Source organism: Sarcophilus harrisii, chromosome 2 (genome assembly GCF_902635505.1).
Source record: "Sarcophilus harrisii chromosome 2, mSarHar1.11, whole genome shotgun sequence".
In the NCBI taxonomy this organism is placed as follows: Eukaryota; Metazoa; Chordata; class Mammalia; order Dasyuromorphia; family Dasyuridae; genus Sarcophilus; species Sarcophilus harrisii.
Genome location: NC_045427.1, coordinates 585,176,579 through 585,197,530, shown reverse-complemented (window position 1 = coordinate 585,197,530; position 20,952 = coordinate 585,176,579). Strand labels below are relative to the sequence as shown.

The window sequence follows — 20,952 nt, the reverse complement described above, 5'->3', positions numbered from 1 at the left end:
GGAATGTAAATTCAATACTTCCAAAACAGAACTCATAATATTTTCCTAAAATTTCCTTTTTTTCTTAAACACTTATTTCTGTTGAGGGCACGACCATCCTACCCATCACCCAGGTTCACAAGCTTGCTATGATATTTATAATGCACTATCTAATTGGTTGTCACCTATCAATTCTACTTCCATGAGACTTTGTGCATCTATCCCTCCTTTTCTCCAATTACATCTTGGTTTAGGCCCTCATTGCCTCTAGCCCGGGCTTCTGCAATCGCTTCTTAATCTGCTTCCCTGCCTTAAATCTCCTTCTCAGAGTCTCTGTTCCACAAAGCCAACAGATTGCTATTTCTAAAACCACATCTTCCTATATACTTCTCCTTTTTCCAATGGCTCCCCATTATCTCTAAGATTCAACAGAAGTTCCTACACATTTTAAAATCTCTATTTTTCTTAATTCATTATCTCCTTTACATACTCCACATTCTAGCCAAATCAGCTTACTTACTGTTCCCTGTACATGACAGTTCATTTCTTCCCTCTATGCTAGTTGCTAGTCCTCAAAAAATCCTGCCTTCCTTAAAGTCAGTTTAACTATTCCCTCCTCTAAAATTCCTATTCTGATACCTGATACATACATACATACACACACACACACGCATGCACATATATAATAATAGTTGGCTCCAGATATTTGAAAAGTTGTCACTTGCAAGATGTATTAAGTTTGTTTTATGTGACAGAAGCAGGAGCGGGGGGGAGAGGGGGGAACTGCAGAGACAGACTTAGTTTTACATAAAGAAAAACTTCCTTTCAATTAAAGTAGAATGGCCTAAATCAGAAGGTGAAAGATGTCCTCCTTCCTGGAAGGACTTCAAGCAGAAGCTGGATAACTACTTCTTGGGAAAGATATAAAGTAAATTCTCTTTTAGAATTGATTTGCACTATGATTGCCTTTGAGGTCCTTGACTCTAAAATATCTTGATTCTGTGATTTTATTCATGAAAAAACAATTAAGGCACATTAAACAAATACAGACCTCTACAGCTGTATTTGAAGTATTTCTTATTACCCTATTAGAATTATTGTTTTGATTTATTTTTCAAAGGGACTAAATGATGCTATTCAATGCAGTCTTCTGAAATGTATACTTTAAAATGAATGCAGTTAAATGATGAAATGGACAGTAAAGATTTAAGTTTTTACTGGCGAGGGATGCAGGAAAGGTAATGAGATTAACTTGGTGATAACTAGAATTAAGAAGCTGAAGGACATTTGAGACAGTCTCAAAAGGTGGAAATTAAATGAAACCACTAAAGATGACTATTACAAAAATAGTAAACATTTATATAAAGACGAAAATGGTAAGAGAGGATGCTATAACAAACTACCTTCAAATACATTAGGCAAAAGAGGTGGATCACATTAAATTTTGCTCTCTTAGCACATGGGAATGAAAAGCACACTAACAACAATGAAAAACATAGGCTTTTCTATTTCCCTCACTGCTTTTGATAAAGATGAGGTGTATGAAGTTCACTAAAGCAAATATTCATGTATTAGAAAAATAAATCAGAATCTTTTTTAATCAAGGGATAAAATAAAAATATAGTTAACCAGTCCAATAAATGGTACATTACATTAAAGAGGTCTTATAACAGAGTATATGAACGAGATTTGCTGTTACCTTCATTTTAGTCTTTATTTTTGGAGGCCAGGACAAATACTTCCCCTACGGGAAGATGGTGGGAAGAAGGAAGGAGATCCAAGAGACCTAGGTTTGGGAGTACCTCTACCATTAACTATATGCCCTAGGCAAGTCACTTAATTTCTACAAAAACTTGATTAAATCTTCAACTTGTTCTACTGTATCACTCAAATAGAATTTATTTAAATTATATTTTGGAATTAGGTTGTTAGATACTAAATACACATATGAGGGAATGCCTTTGGATAACTGTCAAAGAACTAAGAAAAAGATTATTCACAAGATTGTTTTGACAATCTGATTACAATCCTCTAAGGAACAGAGGCAACCAGTTTTCAAACAAGTGGCCTAGCACAGACAGACAGACAGATACACAGACACACAGAAAGCTTTGAGCATCTGCCAAATCATGGTTAACATTAAGGACAATTAAGTGAAACAAGGCCCCAGAGACTTTCCTAAAGACCCTTTACTAGAGAGCAAGAGTCCTCCAGTCTCTCAGGGGCACTATTCTTTATATTTAAGTCTTAGTATGTAAATTAGACAATTAATATAAGCTAATATTGTGAGTTGGCCGCTAAATACCTAATATATTAAATTGAATTAATGGAAGCAGCGTACCTAAATCAAGAGAGAGAGCTGCCTCACTTCATTCTGAAATGCTCAGACGATATTTGAAGTACCAGTACAATATTCCAAGTCTTTTGTTTTTTTAAGATACTTAAAAAAAAATAGAAAGCAATGACAAATTAGAGCACATACAAAAGAATAACTAGGATAAACTAGATGCCCTCCCAGGCTTTCTCCAACTCTAAATCTTTGGTGAGGGGTCTGGAAACTTTTATACATAGGATGATTGAAATAAATGAAAATCTTTAAGTTACAGAGGAAAATACTGGGGGGTAGGGGTAATGGAGTGTTGGGGAGGGTTAATAGTTGCTTTAAAATGGGTGAAAGCCCATCATATGGAAAAGATATCACATTTTTATTGAGTATTCAAGAGAGCAATAATAGAACTATAACAGATGTTGGCTCAATGTAAAGAAGATAATGAGAACTGCCCAAGAATAGAATGGTAGGCTTTGTGAGGCTCTTCTGTCACTAGAAGTGCTTATATACCTATCCCTGAGGGTCTCCTGCATGGAATCAGTCAGTCAACAAACACTTAATTAAGCATGTACTATAGACAGGCAAAGTGCTAAGGCTAGGGATACAAAACCAAAACAAAACAAAGAAGTCCTTGCAGGAGAGGATCTCACAATAAATACACAGAAGCCAACCCAAAGGGCAGGATGAGGTCTAGGATGCAGCCAGGTGGGAAAGGAAAAGATAGCCTGGGCGCCATCCTTAAATGAAGGATCCGAGAAGAACTGTTCACCCACCTCTCCCTTAGAGCCAGGAGTACCAAGGAGGTGGGAGACTTCAGCTATCAGCTGACCTTTAAGGTACCTTCAGATGCTGAGATCCCAAAGCTTAGATCTTTTTATCTGCGAAATAAGGGAGCTGTTCCACAGAATGGTAGCAAGAGAGAATGTGGGGCAGACCCAATGGCAGCAGAAAACTACAAGCAAATATGGAGTAGACATGAGGCAAGGTGACTAGCAAATACAAGGCTAATGCAGATAGCAGCATTAATTCTGTAGCTTCAAGGCAAGAGGAGAGATTCAGTGAGAGACCAACTGAGTCATCTGTACAGGTACTGGTCAGACACATCTCTCTGTAATTTTTGCAGGCCTTTTATTAATGATTATATTTTACTTATATTAAGCATTTTAATAAGATCATTTTGATAAAATAAAATGTTTAAAAAGCTTTTTAATAGAAATAGGTTGGGGACTCCTCTATAAAGACCCTCTAAATCACTGAAGTCATTCATTCAATAAATACTTACTCAAAATGCTATCTATTAAGCCTTAGTAGAGATCAGGGTTCAAATTCCACCCCTGACATTTATCAGGTATGTGAATTTAAGCAATTCATTAATACCTGTAATAACATTTCCCAGGACTGCCAGGAGGATCAAATGAGCTAGCTACTGACCCTTTCCTTACCTTGTAATATCCAAGAGTGGAGTGGAATTAATTCCGTTTCTCACAGACCAACCTTAGATGAAATGACCTAACAGCCGAGGAAAGGAGCTGAGGCTACTGGAATGGAAGAAACCTACCTTCTGAAGCTGGTTCTACTACTGGCCAGCCAGCTGTGGGACTGGGACAGGTGCTTTGTGGAGCCAAATCTCACAGAAATATATAGAATGTTAGAAACCAAAAGATCAGAGCTCAACTTCTCATCTTTCAGACAAGATGAGAATAAGCAAAGCAAGGTTACATGTCTTGCCTAAAGTTCCACAGCTAGCTGGCAAAGGACAGTAGACCTGGACAGAGGAGCTATAAAAAAGCAGCAGCTACATTAAGTTACTTTTAAAGTCCTTCACAGTTCTAAAACTCAATAAATCATGGGGCTAAGACACCGCCTCACAGCACCCCCCTCCCAACCTAGTATTGGGTGGGTAGGAGACAAGGGTGGTGGTAGGGGGGCACTAGCTAACCATCCCTCCTACCAGGACGTCGTAAGCCAATGGTAATTTCACCATCTTGATTCCCAGGAAGCGAGGAAGAGATTGTGGTTTAATCACCAACAGGCAAAGCAAATGGTCATTCAATGGAGGTAATAGAACCACTGCCAAGTCTTTTCCATGGAGAACAGATTATCGACTGTCCTTTTTCCCATGCCAGGTTAAAGAGACAAAGACTCACAGCATGGGGAAAAAATAACAAACACAAATGGTTTCTCTTGAATGTCACAAAGCACGTTTTGCCTCACTTCTGCCTTCATTTTCTGTCCCAAAGACACTCCAATAGCTCCTCTATAGCACTTGGGTAGAGGTATTTTCCCATCCCACCTGGGAATTAGTGGTGGAGATCTTGAGAGAACAGAGGGTTTGAAGTTGTATGCTATCTGCTCAGATACTTACAGATAATGCTGCAGTTGCCCTGACAACTGGAGAGCATGGTGGAGGTTTGTCTATATGGCAAATTCAGCCTCACCATGGCTAGCTTCAGCAACCTGGATCCTGGTGTGAGAAGAGTCCCTGAAGGACAGGGCGGTGAGAGATCACCAACCCATCTCCTGGGAGAGACAGCAGCTGCAACAAGAGAGGGCATAGTTTGAAATTAAGGGCACTGCAGCTGCTGTAGCTGGCTACGGGCTGAGAGACCAAGAAGGGGAAACAAATGTGGCTACACACGCGACAGGGCCAACAGGTACTGGGTGGTACAGGCTGCCAGGTTTGGGAAGGCTGACCACTCAGTTAAGCTTCTGAAAGCTCGCAGATCCTGTACAAAGCACTTCCTACAACATACCTGCAATCAAACTGCCCAATGCTGATCAGTCCTCCACCAAAAGTAGGTTTCAGAATTGAAAATTGTCAGTTCACATCAACTAAAACCTTATTTTTTTTTGTTTTATTTGTTCCTATGCTAAGACTGCATACACATACGTGTGTGTGTGTGTGTGTGTGTGTGTGTGTAAAAGACAGAAAAGTAACTGATAAAATTCAGATGTGTAATAGCACATTTCATTTAGAATTGGGGCTCCCTGAGATTAATTTTAATGAAATATTCTCCCCCCAAACATAATAGATATTTGTCACTAATAGTTCCTAAAATATGTGGAACTCAATGATTAAAGATTTATGAATTACTATTAAAGAATTTTCCAGCTGTAGAGTCTATTATCTATTTCCCAGTTCTGGGAGATCATTACTAATTTCAGCACCTATGTCTGATGCTCTGTATTACTATTTCATTTGACCTACAGGAGAAAAATTATGTGCTATGTTACTTCTCATGCTGTTAGCAAAGGAAAGATTTTATGGACTTGTTTTCCACAGTTGAAATAAAATGTTTAGTTATTTGATTAATGTGAATTTTCAGTTTAAAGGAGGATATAAAAGTTGTCATTTCAATATAAATTGGAACTTTTGTTTTATGGATTCTTTAGAAATAATGATCTTTATGCAGAATGAGCCACACATTTTTGGCTCTAGGCAGTTTGAAAATTTGCTTTGCTTGACTGCACAATGCTTACAAGAATTTTATTTAGAAGAGAGGGCGGAGAGAGAAAAAAATGCTTGGTAATTGGGAAAAAAAAATTTAAAAATTGAAAATGAGACATAACAGTCTTTTCTTCCAGATTGTCATTGATCTCACAACCAAGTTAGTTTTATTGAACTGCATTTGGGTTATTTTCAACTAATCCACAAATTGTAAAATATGGGACTCTGTTCCAAGCCTTTTACTTTTTTAAACAACTTTGGGATTCTATAATCACAGACATAGAATTCCACACATGGAATCCTCTTGAGCACAAAAATTCCCAAACAAGAAGTGTTTCTGTTGTCATATATAAAACTTGATTAAAAAAAGTATACATTCAATAAGGTCAAAGGTGTGTGTGTGTGTGTATGTGTGTGTGTGTGTGTGTGTATATATACACACACACACACACACATATATGCCCACATAAACATCTTTAAGTTATTCTTTAGTTGTTCATTATTGTACATGCTATTTTGCCTGTTATTTGTTTTATTTCCTACTTAACTTCAATGAATTGATTCATTCAATGAACATTTCTTATGTATCTACTATATGCATATGAGAGTTGGGAATGCAAAACAGGACAAAAAACAATCTACCCACATGGAGCTTATAATCTAATGAAGAAACAACATACAAACAAAGATATACAAAGTAGGGGGCAGTCAGGAGGATGTGAGTTCAAATCTGGTCTCAGATGTGAATACTTCCTAGCTGTGTGACCTTCTTAACCCTAATTGCCTAAGAAGAAAAAATATACAAAGCAAGCTAAATACAAGTAGAAAATATTTAAGCAAGGAAGACACTGGAATTAAAATGAGTTGGAGACAAACAAAAACTTACTGTATTAGGGCATAAAAAAATCTCATAATCAAATGCAGAAATATTAAATGTTTCCTTGTCAGATCATAATGCAATAACAATTACAGATAATAAACAGCTATGGAAAGATCAATTAAAATTAATTTTAATTAGAAATTGAATCCTAAAGAACAAGTGGGTCGAACAACAAATCATGGAAAGAATCAATAATTTCATCAAAGTATGAGACAACATATCAAAATTAATGGGATGGAGCCAGAAGAGTACTTGGGGGAAATTTATATGTTTCTAAATGCTTACATGAATAAAACAGAAAAGGAACAAATCAATGAATTGGGCATGTAATTTAAAAGCTAGAAAAATAACAAATTAAAAATCCCCAATTAAATACCAAATTAGAAATTCTGAAAATAAAGGAGAGATTAATAAAATTGAAAAGACAACTTGAGTTATTTTTATGAAAACTCCAATAAAACAGATAAACCTTTTGATGTATTTGAGTTTCAGCAGCACCAAATGATGAGAGACTGATGTAGACATACCAAATGTTGGAATTTGGCACCAAATATTGGGGTTTGGTCATATGACAAATTCACAATGGCCTTTCTCTTTGGCAAAAGGTAAGTTTATTTATAATAAGAGGTTATAGGCAAAATGAAGAGGTAAAATAGACAGCAGAAATGCTAAATATAAAATAGATATGGGAGAGCATATAGTTAGCAAAAAGGGGTTTTTAACAATTAATAATGGAAAAGACAAGTTCCCTAATGTAACTCACAATTAAGGAGATACTCCATGAGGTGGGAGTATGCCATTAACTGGCAGCCTAAATCCACAGGCGAGTTTAGCACCCTAAAAGAGTTAGCTATAAGGAGAAAGCCATAAAATAAGGGGGGAGACGGGATAAAGAGAAAGACACCACGAGGCAGAAAGCAGTGTCAGACTAACTAATCCCAAAGGGATGTGAGCCATGGGCATTTTTATTGGGGAAATTTAACCTCAAGAGTTTGACATCTCTGTCATACAGTATAGAGTAAGATGGGGTTACCTAAGACTTCCACAGGGGTAGGCCTGTAAGGTTGGACTGATCCCCATCAGTGCCCTTCCCTGCTTGCCTTAGAGAGTAATCTTATCATTACTTCAGGCTTTCTCTGCTAATCCCACTGAGTGACTCAGGCCCTCATCACTTTGGTTAACTTGATTTTAAAAAGAAGAAAAACCAAATTACAGATATAAAAAATGAAAAGGATGATTTACCACCAATGAAGAGAAAGTTAAAGCAATAATTAGGAGTTGTTTTACCTAACTATATGCCAATAAATTTGATAATCTAAGTGAAAGGATGAATATTTTCAAAAATATAAATTGCCCAGATTAATAGAAGAGAAAATAAAATATTTAAATAACTGCATTTTAGAAGAAGAAATTTAACAAGCCAACAGTGAACTCCCTAAGAAAAAATCTCCAGAGCCAGATGGATTTAAAAGTGAATTCTCCCAACCATCCATATAAACTATTTGGGAAAATAGGCAAAAGCAGAATCCTACTAGATTCCTTTTATGACATAAATATAGTGCTGATACCAAAAGCTGGAAGAACCAAAACAGAGAATGAACAGTATAAACCAACTTCCCTAATGGAAATTGGTGTGAAAATTTTAAATAAAACATTAACAAAAAGATCATAGCAATTGTCACCAGGATAATAGAACTGATGGGATTTTATACAGGAATGCAGGACTGATTCAATATTAGAAAAACTATCAGCATAATTGATCACATCAATACAAAATCAACAGAAACTATGTGTCAATAGTTGCAGAAAAAGCTCTTGACAAAATATAGCACTCATTCCTATAAAAAGAGTAGAGATTATAGGAATGAATAAAGTTTTCCTTAAAATAAGTAGAATCTATCTAAAACCATCAGCAAATATTATATGTAATGGAAATAAATTATAAGACTTCCCAATAAGATCAGAGGTGAAACAAGGATGTTCATTATCTCCACTATTATTCGTTATTATATTACAAATGTTAGCTTTAACAATAAAAGAAAAAGAAATTGAAGGAATTAGATTAAGCAATGAGGAAATAAAATTATTGCTTTTTGCAGACAATATGGTGATATAGAGAATCAACTAAAAACTAATTCAAACAATTAACAACTTCAGCAAAGTTGCAGAATATAAAATAAATTCATCTACATCATCAGTATTTCTACATATTGCCAACAAAAGCTCAGCAAAAAGAGATAGAGAAATTTTCACTTAAAATAACTGTGGAGGGGCAGCTAGATGGTGCAGTGGATAGAGTACCAGTCCTGAAGTCAGGAGGACTTGAGTTCAAATCTGGCCTCAGATACTTAATATTTCCTGTGTGACTCTAGGCAAGTCACTTAACCTCAGGGGAAAAAAAAAACTAAAATAACTGTAGACAATATAAAACATTTGGGGGTTTATCTGCCAAGACAACTCAGAAGCTATACATGAATATAATTACAAAAAACTTTTCACAAAGTCAGATCTAAGCTAACATAATAAAAATTACAATTCTACCTAAATAAATTTATTTATTCAGTGCCAAAAAATTACCTTATAGAGCTAGAAAAAAATAGTAATAAAATTCTGGAAAAGCAAAAGGTCAAGAATATCAAGGGAATTAAGGGGAAAAAAGGTAGCCTAGTCATATCAAATTTAAAATTATATTCTAAAGCAACAAAGCAGCTAAACTATTTGGTACTGGCTAAGAAATAGAGTACTGGATCAGTGGAACAGATTAGGTACACAAGACAATAGTAAATGATTATAATAATCTACTATTTGATAAACACAAAGACTCCACTTTTGGGGATAAGAGATCATTATTTGACAAAAATCCCTGGGGAAAACTGGTACATAGTATGGCAGAAACTACATATAGACCAACATCTTACACCATTTGTCAAGATAAGGTTAAAATGAATAAGTACATAATTGAGACATAAAGAGTGACACCATAAGCAAATTAGGAAAGCAAGGAAAAGTTTCCTTCTCAGTTCTAAAGAGAAGGGAAAATTTTCTGACCAAATAAGAGATAAAGAACATTGTGAAATGCAAAATGGGTAATTTTGATTACATTAAATTAAAAAGATTTTCCAAACAAAGCCAATACAACCAAGATAAAGAAAGGAAGCAGAAATTTGGGGAATAATTTTTAAAATAAATATTTCTGATAATATTTCTCTTTTTTCTAATATAAAGAGAAGTGAGTAGAATTTATAAGAATATAAATTATTCCTCAATTGATAATTAGTCAAAAGATATGAACAGGCAGTTTTCAGATGAGGAAATTAAAGTCATAGAGAAATGCAAATTAAAACAATTGAGGTACCACCTTACACCTATCAGTTTGGCTAATATGACAGAAAAGGAAAATGATAAAATCTTGAGGGAGGATTTAGGAAAACTGAGACACTAATGCATTACTGGTGGAGTTGGGAACTGACTCAAGACATTCTAGAAAACAATTTGGAACTCTGCCCAAAGGGCTATAAAAATTGCATACTTTTAATCCAGCAGGGTTGCTATTGAGTCTGTTTCCTAAAGCGATCATAAAAAAGGAAAAAAGGACTCATGTACAAAAATATTTATTTCAACTCTTTTTGTGGTAGCAAAGAATTAGAAATTGTGGGGATACCCATTAATTGGGGGATGGCTAAACAAATTGTACTATATGAATGAAATGGAATTTTAACATTCTAGAAAAAATGATGAAAGCTGGAAAGACCTGAACTGATGGTGAGTGAGATATGCCTGTACACAAGAGCAGTCACACTGTTGATGATCAGCTATGAATGATTGCTCTTTACGCAATGATCTAAGACAATTTCAAAAAACTCATGATGGAAAATGCTATTCATATCCAGAGAAAAACTATGGATGCAGATTGAAGCATATTAATTTCACTTTTTTTCTTTATCATGATTTTTCTCCTTTGTTCTGACTGTTCTTTCACAACAGTGCTAACGTAGAAATATGTTTGATATGATTGTACATGTATCATCTAAATCAGACTGCTTGCTGTCTTGGGGATGAGGGAGGAAGAAAAAAACAGAACTCAAAATCTTACAAAAATGGATGTTGAAAACTATGTTTACATGTAAGTGTCCCCAAAGATAGAAGGGAGATGAGGGGTGAGAAGAAAGAGAGTGATCAAGAACTCCTGTAAAAAAGACTTAAAGGAAGCCAGGGAGGACAGTAGTCAGAGTAGAGGAAAGCATTCCAGTTATGAGGGGCAGCCAGAGCAAAGGCATAAAGCACCGAGACGGAGTGCATTGTTCCTCCAACAGTCAGGAGTCCCAGGGTCACTAGATGGAAAAGTCCATTCGGGGTTGGTGTTCGTCCTTAGTTTTCTAACAGGCCCATGATAGCAGGGACATATCAGTGAGTGAGGGCTGGGCAAGCTCCCCCAACTCACTTTTTCTTCTGGAGCCATCTGGGTCCAGTGGCCAGACAGGGATCAGCACTCCTGGAGATGGTCTGGATGCAGTGGGAGACCTTGGATTGTTAAAACTAAGGTCTTTAACAGGTCTACATTTGATTGAAGCAGTGCCCACTCAGTGATTAAGGCTAGGTTAGAAATGAAGAGACTGGCCTCTCATCTAATAAAAAAAATTAATCTGAGAGGGGAAGGCCCATCAGGGTCTCTGGCCAAAACTGATACAATTGCTATTTACGTTCACTCTGATTGGCTAATCAGGGCCTAATGACCACTGGGGCTTGATCTGGTCTGGGACCAGTAGAAGCTGGCCCAAAGTGAAAGTCGGAGTGATTTGCATTTTGTTCGTTGGTGTGTTTCTTTCTCAAAGAGGACCACAATGACATCACTATATTACAGTCAAGTTACAATTACTGTCCAACTGTGGCTAATCAGACCATTACGAGCTCAGACAAATAATCCCTATGAACATTTGGGGCAGACTCTCTAACTCGATGCATCTTCCATTTCTTCTAGGCTATTTCAACTCTGCTTTGCTCTGAAGCCCAGCCTCTTCTTTGATGAGGGCATGCCATGGTGGGCAGTCCTGTGCCAGTGTCTCTCCCCTGTCAAACAATCAATTCTAAAATTCTTAAGAGGGACCTTAAGAATGTTCTTCTATCACTTTGTCTTGCGAGCACTTGTCCTGTGTGAGTTCTTCATAAAATAATCTTTTTGGCAAGTATACATTTGGCATTCAAACAATGTGGCCAGTCCAGTGGAGTTGTGCTCTTTGCAGAAAAGTTGGGATGCTTGGCAATTTAGTTTGAAAAATAGCCTCCAGCTGTGTCTCTTCTGGGTCTATATCCCAAAAACATCATAAAAAAAGGAAAGGGATCTACATGTACAAAAGTGTTTACAGCAGCAAGTTTTACTAGTAGCAAGAAACTGGAAACTAAAATGGATGCCCATCAGTTAAGAGAATAGCTGAATAAGTTGTGGTATATGAATGTGATGGAATATTATTGTTCTATAAGAAACAATCAGCAGAATGATTTCTGAGAGGCCTGGAGAGACTTATGTGAACTGATACTAAGTGAAGTGAGGAGAACCAGGAAATCACTGTACACAGCAACAGCAATTTTATGTGATGATCAACTGTAATGGACGTGGCTCTTTTCAACAATGAGATGATTCAGACCAGTTCCAATGGTCTTGTGATGGAGAGAGCCATCTGCATTGTGAGAGAACTGTAGGGGCTGAATGCAGATCCCAACATAGTATTTTTATTTTATCATTGTTGCCATTTGCTTGATTTTTGTTTTCTTTCTCATTTTTTTTTCTTTTTGATCTGATTTTTCTTGTGCAGTATGATAAATGTGGAAACATGTAGAAGAATTGTGCATTTTTAACATATATTGGATTACTTACTGTTTAGGGGATAAGAGTGGAGAAAGGGAGGCAAAAAGGTTTGGAACACAAAGTTTTGCAAGGATGAATGTGAAAATTATCTTTGCATGCATTTTGAAAATAAAAACAAATTAAAAATAAAAAGAACCTCAATGTCTGGTATCTTATCCAGCCAATCATAGGAATCTTCCTTTTTGTTTAAGATTTTAGGGAATAAGGTATGGGAAAACTGAAAAGGTAGGAGGGGGTGACATAATAAAGGGTTCTGAATGCCAAAGAGAGCATTTTGTATTTGCTCTTGGAGGCAATAAGGAGTCACTGTGATTTTTGCTTGTATGGGACACCAGGAAAAAAAAAATCTTAAGTCACTTTTACTGGTGTATACTCTCCCTCAGTTAACAAAACCTTAAAACAGCACTCAGAATTTTCCATTCTTACTCTATTAATCTCTTACCATATCATGGATTACAAAGCCTCTGAATTTATCTTCCTGCTTCCAATCTCATAACTCCAGTTTATCCTTTTATTTCAGTCCTCAGATTAATCCTCTGAAAAATATCACTTTCTTTTCATCACTTCCACATCAACTTAAGTTAACAAGCATTTCTTAAATTTCTAATATATGTCAGGTGTAATGCTAATCATTGAGAAAAAGTGTTAAGAGCTGAAATGATTGTTCTTTTTTGCCTATTTGAATATATCCACACTTCTCCCCTAAAATTCAAAGCTCTCTTAACAATTGCACTGGGATTACAATCCTATTCTAATCCAGCCAACAGTTGTGCCTCATTCTGAAATTTACCTTGGATTTATTTTATTTTGCATATATTTGATTTACACTTAGATGTATTGATGCTATCTTTAAGACAGTTTCTCCTTCAAAAGGCTTGCTTATTTCATTTTTATCTCTGAATCTCTACTATGTAGCACATAGTAGACATTAATAAACACTTGGGAGTCTACTGTTTGCAAAACCAAAAATCATATTAAATAATGCATTTAGTATACTATCTATAATGTGCTAACATAAATAGTAACATTATATTGCAAAATACCACCCAAATTCAAAGTATTAGTATTATTTAGATGAGCTGCCTGGAGGCTATCATTGAAGGTTTAGGGTTAGGGAAACCAGAAAAAGAAGACAGAAAGAGTTGAAGATGACATGGACACTGAATAGCTGAATCATCAATTATTTTCTTTGTTTTTCTGTAAATTTTTCATTAAAAATTTAAAGAGCTTCCTGTACACTATCTCCTAAATACAGAAGTTTGCTCTTGGAAAGCAAAGACTTTGTCCTAGATTTCTTTTGTATTCTTTGTCACCTGCATAGTAGAGTTTCAATAAACAACAGGGTTAATTAAAAGAATCTTGATAAATACAGTCAGAAATATGGAACACTGTTTAATTTAAATAAGAACACTGTCAATGCAACACAATTTGGATAAAAATCATACACAGGAATATACAGAGGATCTGTGATCAGCTCAGTTTGGGAAATTCCTCAACTGGAAACTCCCTCATCAAGTTAGTAGATAAATCCAGAAAACTGGCCAAGTCACAGAGATATAATAACTTGCCTAGAATTAGAAAGGGAGCCAGTAGTAAAGGCCTGACTATAAACTCTTAGAACAGATTGGTTAAAGAAATAAGCCAGATTTATTTCCTGTATGACCATTTATATTCTACTTGTTTTCATCGAATCTCCTAGTTTATACACACAATAGTTAGTATGTCTTTAATTTTTCCCCAGAATAGAGAATGTATCAGTTATTCTTGAGCATATGACAGAGAAGAGGCTACAAAAAAAGCAAAGTGACAATCATACTTTTCACGCTAATTTTTGAAAGACTATACAAGATACATTGAGACCTGGGTCCAATCCAGAATCTCAAACATCCCTGTGAGTCTGACTGATAAAAATGTGTAAATCATGATGAGTGAGAGACAGAACAGCAGAAAACAGGTGCCATCTAAATGGCACCAGGTGTCTAGCACCATGAGGAACTGGAATAGGTTTACTAGTTTCCCTAAGAGGCGCAGCACACGTCCATGGCCAAGACTCCAAACATGAGGGCTGTGTTGTATACGGAACACACGTCACATGGCATATGCCTCCTTAGAATCATCACTAGCTAACAAAAGCCATTTATCTCTTACAAAGATAATTTACTGATGTCACAGATGCTTTGAATGAAATTTGAAAAAGATCTTTTTTTGTTTAAAGGATTAGAAAAGTTCAAAATAGCCTCCAATAGTCAGTCTCCATCATGATGTTTGTTGAATTCAGAAAAGTGGTATTTTATTTATATTTGCCCTGTTTTTCTTTTCTAGGGCAAAGAACACTGATTTTTCTAGACTTCTCTTGTGTTATTTACTGATAGTCTATCCTTTCTTTTCTTTTGATTTCTATAGAATTATACTATCTGGGTTCTATGATAGCAGATAAGGATTCTTGTTCTTCAATTTAATTATTTTCAATTCAACACACATTTATTAGACACCTACTATATGCCAGACATTGTGCTAAGTGCTGGGAGTACAAAGACACCCATGAAATAGCACATGACTTCAAAAGTTTACAAATATTAAGGGGAAGCAATACACCAATTAAAAAAAAAAAAACAAATTTAACAAAATATGTTTCCAGAGAGAAGTTATGGGTCTATATGACAGTTTGTTAATAATGCATCCATCAGAGCTGGTCTCCTTTATTGTCTTCTCTTTACTTCCTCAAGAACCCCCTAACAGTGCTTAACTAATCAATCTGCAACTAATCGTTTATAAGGCACCTTGCTGTGTGCCAGGCACTGAGCTATGTCCTGGGGATACAAAAGCAAGAGACAGTCCTTGCCCATGAGGATCTCACAATTTAATGAAGGAGGAAACATTCAAAAAACTATGTACAAAGTAAATGAGAAATAACCAGCAGAGAGAAGGCACTAGGATAAAGAGGCTTTGGGACTGTAGAAGGTGGGATTTTAGCCGGAGCTAGAAGAGGAAGAGATAAGGAGAGAAAACATCCCAGACTTGGGGGACAGTGCGCAGAAATGCTCACAACAGAGAGATGGAGAAACAGCAAGGAAGCTAAAGGCCCTGAAATGATGAAGACATGGGGAGGTGGGGGGGGGGGGCGCACAAGATATTTAAGGGACTGGAAAGAGAGGGGAAGGCCTAGTTGATAAAGGGTATGGCATGTCAAACAGAGGGATTATTCATCCCAGGGGGATGAAATAGTAAATAACTCATTTCTTCCAATGGCAGTCCATCAGGCCTTTCCACTCATTCCTGAAGTTGGATTGTCATTAGTGCTTTTTCTCTCCCTATTACAGCCTGATTCCGTGAAGGCAAGAGCCACCTTGCTTTTCCATTGTACCACTGGCTTAGGACAATGATGGGCACAAAATGCTTTTGTATTTGCTCATTCATTTGATAGAATGAGAGTTTCTGAGGTTGCAATGGAAAGGGAAGGAAACATGGGATAAGGGTCCAACATGGATGAATACAAAGGATGAGATAAGGAGCTCCAACCTGGACATTCTACAACTGAAAAGGCACAAGGACGCTGAGTGGAGCGGCGGGCAGCAAATGACCCTGCCCTTCATAGTAACAAAAGTGCTAGTAGGAAGATGAGACATGTGAGGGTACTCCCCTCCGCACTTCTCAGTCTCTACAAAGACATTCTTCTGAACGGATAATCTTTCCCTGAGCGGGAGTTACATAGGAGGGTCTTTGAGCTCTCTATTTTAAAGGCTTGGCTTTTTGATCCAGCCTTACTCACTCAGAGTGCCTTCTTTCTCCTTTCAAAGAGTAACTTCCACATCCTCCCAGAAGAGGTTATAAAGTACTTGAGGGCAAGTTGAGGGCAATTTAAAATATCTTTGTTCATTTTTTTTTATCCCTGTGACCAACCAGTACTATACACAAAGACTTTCTCTCAGTCCTCCTTAATTTTAGTCCTTTTCCTGAAATTTTTTCTAATTTATCCTGTCTGTTTTGTCTGTACATGGTACTTTGCCAATGGTTTCCCTTATTGAGCTATGAGCTCCTTGAAAATAGGGGCTAAAGGGGCAGAGCTAAAACTGACAGAGTAGTGACAGCAACTCACCCAAACTCTCCCCAATATCCTTCTCCAAAAAACTTTAAAATAACATCTCAAGCACAAGCCTGGAGAACACTGACTACATCTTTCCCTGGTTCATACCACCCCCAGAAGTACCCAAAACTTAGACTCCCAGAACTATCTCTGAAAAGAGCAGCATGAAACGTGATGGCAGCTCATTCACTCTAGGAACAGAGCCCAACTTTAATAAGACGTTAAAATATGAAATTAAAAATCTAGAAATAGGCAAGAAAAATGAGAGTGCTGTATGAAAGGGAATTCATAGCTAAGTAAAAGAAGCAGAGAAAATTACTGAAGAAAACAATGCTTTAAGAAACAGAATCAGTCAAATAGTAAAAGGGGTAGAAAAAATCCATTGAAGAGAAAAACTCCTTAAAAAGCAGAACTGGCCAATGGGGGGGGGGGGGGGAAAGGTATGAAAGTTCACTGGAAAAAAAAGAATTCCTTAAAAATTAGAATTGGGAAAGTGGAATCTAATGACTCCATGAGACATCAAGGAGCAATAAACTAAACTCAAAAAGAGAAAAAAGAAAAAAATATGAAATATCTGAAAACAATTGCCCTGGAAAATAGATCAAGGAGAAATAATTTAAGAATTACTCTATGACCTTGAAGTCAAAATTTAAAAAAGAGCCTAAGCATCATAGTTCAACAAATTATTAAGGAAAACTGTCCTAATATCCTAAAATAAGAGGGTAAAATAGAAATTTTTAAAACCCATCAATCACTTGTGGAATAAAAACTCCCAGAAATATTATAGTCAAATTTCATAGTTCTCAGGCCAAGGAAAAACTACTGTAAAACAATCAAGAAGAAACAATTCAAATATCATAGAGCCACAGTCAAAATCACACAAGATTTAACAGTTTCCACATTAAAGAAGTGGAGAATTTGGAATATAGTGTTCTAGAAGGCAAAGAAGCTAGGATTACAACCAAGAAAAATGTACTCTGCAAAACTAAATACTATATAATCCTTCAGGGAGAACAATTAATTAAACAGAAGACTTTTAAGCATTTTTTATGAAAGGACCAGAGATGACTAGAAAACCTGATTTTCAAATATGACTCAAAAGAAGCATAAAAGAGGTACACATGAAAGAAAAATTGTAAGAGATGGAATAAGGTTAAACTGTGTATATTTTCATATGGGAAGTTGATATTTGTAATTCCTAAGAACTTTTTCAGGATTAGGGCAAGAAAGCAGTGGTCAGAAGCAAAAGCACTTTGAGAAAACAAGGTAAAAAGAGAAAAAGAAAGATAAGTGAAGAAAAAAATAGTATGGAGGGAAATACAGAGTTAGTAATCAAATCAAAATTGTGAATGTTAATGGAATGAAATAACTCATAACATGGAAGCAGATAGCAGAATGAATCAGAATCCAGAAATGTTGTTTACAGAAACATACTTGAAACAGAGAGACACACATAAAGTAAAAATAAGAGGCTGGAGCGGAATCTGTATTGCTTCAGCTGAAGTAAAAAAGGCAGGGGTAGCAATCATGATCTCAGACAAAGCAAAAGCAAAAACAGACCTAAATAAAAGATAAGGAAACTACATTTTGCTAAGCCATAAACAATGAAAAAACATTACTAAATATACTGAATACTAAACACATAAGCACCAAACAGCATGGCATCCAAATTCTTAAAGAAGTTAAAAGAGTAATAGAAGGTAAAAGACAATAAAACTATACTAGTGAGGAGCCTCAACTTTCTCCTCTCCAAACTAGATAAACTTAACCATAAAAAATAAGAAATAAGTTAATGAGGTGAACAGAATTTTAGAAAAATTGTATATGAGAGCCTTTTGGAGATAACTGAATGGAACTAGAAAGGAATACACCTTATTCTTAACTATATATGACACCTTCACCAAAACTGACATGTATTAAAACATAAAAACTTCACAACCAAATACAGAAAATCAAAATATTATATGGACCCTTTTCAGACCATAATGCACTAAAAATTATGTTAGTAAAAGACTATGAAAACACAGAATAAGAATTAATTGGAAATAATATAATCCTAGGTAATGAGTGGGTCAAAAAATAAATCATGGAAACAATACATAATTTCATTAAAGAGAATGACAACAATGAGATAGCATACCAAAATTTATGAGATGCAGGCAAAGCAGTGATCTAGAGGAAAATTTATATCTCTATATGCTCAATCAAGAAAGTAGAGAAATAGTGGATTTAGGAATTTAGCATGTAACTAAAAAAACTAGAAAAATAACAAATTTACATTCTTCAATTAAACACCAAATTGGAACTCCTTGAAATTAAAGGACATATTAACAAAATTAAAAGTAAAAGAACCCCACTCAACTAATAAAACTTAAGAGCTGATTTAATGGGGGTAACCCCATAAAATAGATAAACCACTGATTAGCTGAATTTTTTAAAAAATCAAGAAAAAATAAAATTACCAGTATCAAAAATGAAAATGGAAATTAATGAATTAATTCATGAATGAATTAAAATGAAATTAATGCAATTAGGGAAGATTTTGCCCAATTGCATGTTAATAAATTTAACTTAAAAATAAGTGAAATGAATGAACAGTTTAAAAAACTAATTGCCAAGATTAACAGATGAGGAAATAGCATACTTAAATGACTCTATCTTAGAAAAAAAATGAACAAACCCATCAATGAACTCCCCAAGAAAAAATCTGGAAAATTAAGCAATGAAGGAATCCTCCAAATTCTTTTTATGACACAAAGATGGTTCTGATATCTAAACCAGGAAGAAGAAAACCAGAAAAAGAAAACTGTAAACCAATTTCCTAATTTTAAATAAAATATTAGCAAGGAGTTTACAGCAATACATCATAAAGATCATACTCTATGACCATGTGGGATTTATACCAGGAATGCAGGGCTAATTCAATATTAGGTATACTGTCAGCACAATTGACCATATCAATAACAACATCAAAAATCATATGAATATCTCAATAAATCCAGAAAAAAAGCTTTTGACTAAACTTCATTAAAAACACTCAAAAGCATAATAAATGGAGATTTCCTTAAAATGATAAGTATAGTCACTCCTCAAAATTTGTAGAATTAGGGGTACAAAACCCCTGCAAATGTGAAAAACCAGCAATAACTATGTCCCAATCTTCATTTTTAATAATTCTTATCATACTTATTTCAAATATTAAACAAGTAAAACAATGCTCTGGACCCCCCCAAAAAAAGTTGCCATTTCTATGCAAGAAAAGTCAACATCTTACAAACTGCAGTCCTTGCAGAGGCCAGTGTAGCTGTAGCAACTACTTCATGAATTTCCTTCTCTTACTAAAAGCACAAGATAAAAAGATCACTGTGGGGAGAATCACATGTTCCTTAATGAAATGAAACTTTTCTCAAAAAGTTAACTGTTTATAATAAACCTGTGGATGTATACCCTTGGTGGTAATTTCTAAAGCAGACTAATGATATATAGCATTTATGCATTGGTGACTTTCTCAATTCTTTTTTAAGTTTTCTTTACATAAATTCATCATCTATAATTTTAAGTAGTATGTGACAAATCTCCAAAAATTCCCATTTGATTACTGATGACAACTTGTGACCAATCAAAACGGAGTGAAGATTCATGAGTGTCAAGAAATGCCCATAGTATCTATCTAAAATCATCAGCAACTATCTATAACAGGATAAGTCAGAGGTCCTCACAATAGTCAGGAGTGAAACAAGGATGCCCATTATCACTATTATTATTCGCAACCCAACCAGAGGCACTAGCTATAGTCCAGTAAAAGAAACTGAAGAACAGATAATGAAGAAACAAAACTTATCAGTCTTTACAGATGATATGATGATACGTATAGCAGACTTAGAGAACCCTAGAGAATCAAGTAAAAACCAACTAAAACAGTTAACAACTTTAGCAGAGTTGTAATTCATACAATTTGTTATTCAGTTATTTCAATTGTATCTGATTCAGCATGACCCCATTTGAAGTTCTTTGGCAGAGATACTGGAGTGGTTTGCCATTTCCTTCTCCAGCTCATTTTAGAGATGAGGAAACTGAGGCAGACAGTTAACTGATTTGCCCAGGGTCACAAAGCTAGTAAGTGTCTGAGGATAGATTTTAACTCAAAAGAAGTCTTCCTGAATTTAGGCCCCACACTCTTTCCACTGTGCCACCTAACTGCCCTAGGATATAAAATAAAACCACATAAATCATGAGCATTTTTACATATTAACAAAGTCCAGCAAGAAGAAATAGAAAGAGAAATTCCATTTAAAATAACTGCAAACAAAAAAAATACAGTGTCACACCAATTAACTACCAAAAATTATTTTACAGAGCAAAAAAAAAA

At 35.5% G+C, this 20,952-nt stretch overlaps 1 protein-coding gene across 10 annotated transcripts in view; it reads right to left on the bottom strand.

Annotated features, from left to right (window-relative positions):
- The window catches only part of PCGF5 (polycomb group ring finger 5), a 143,674-nt gene that overhangs the window by 84,903 nt on the left and 37,819 nt on the right, over positions 1-20,952 (bottom strand). For 7 of the 10 annotated variants that reach the window (XR_004232501.1, XR_004232500.1, XM_031956024.1 and 4 more), the window contains one exon: positions 4,674-4,844. The exons of the other annotated variants lie outside the window; for them this stretch is intronic. The gene's annotated coding sequence lies outside the window, so the exon portion shown is untranslated. The remainder of the gene's footprint in view (positions 1-4,673; positions 4,845-20,952) is intronic. 10 annotated transcript variants of the gene reach the window in all.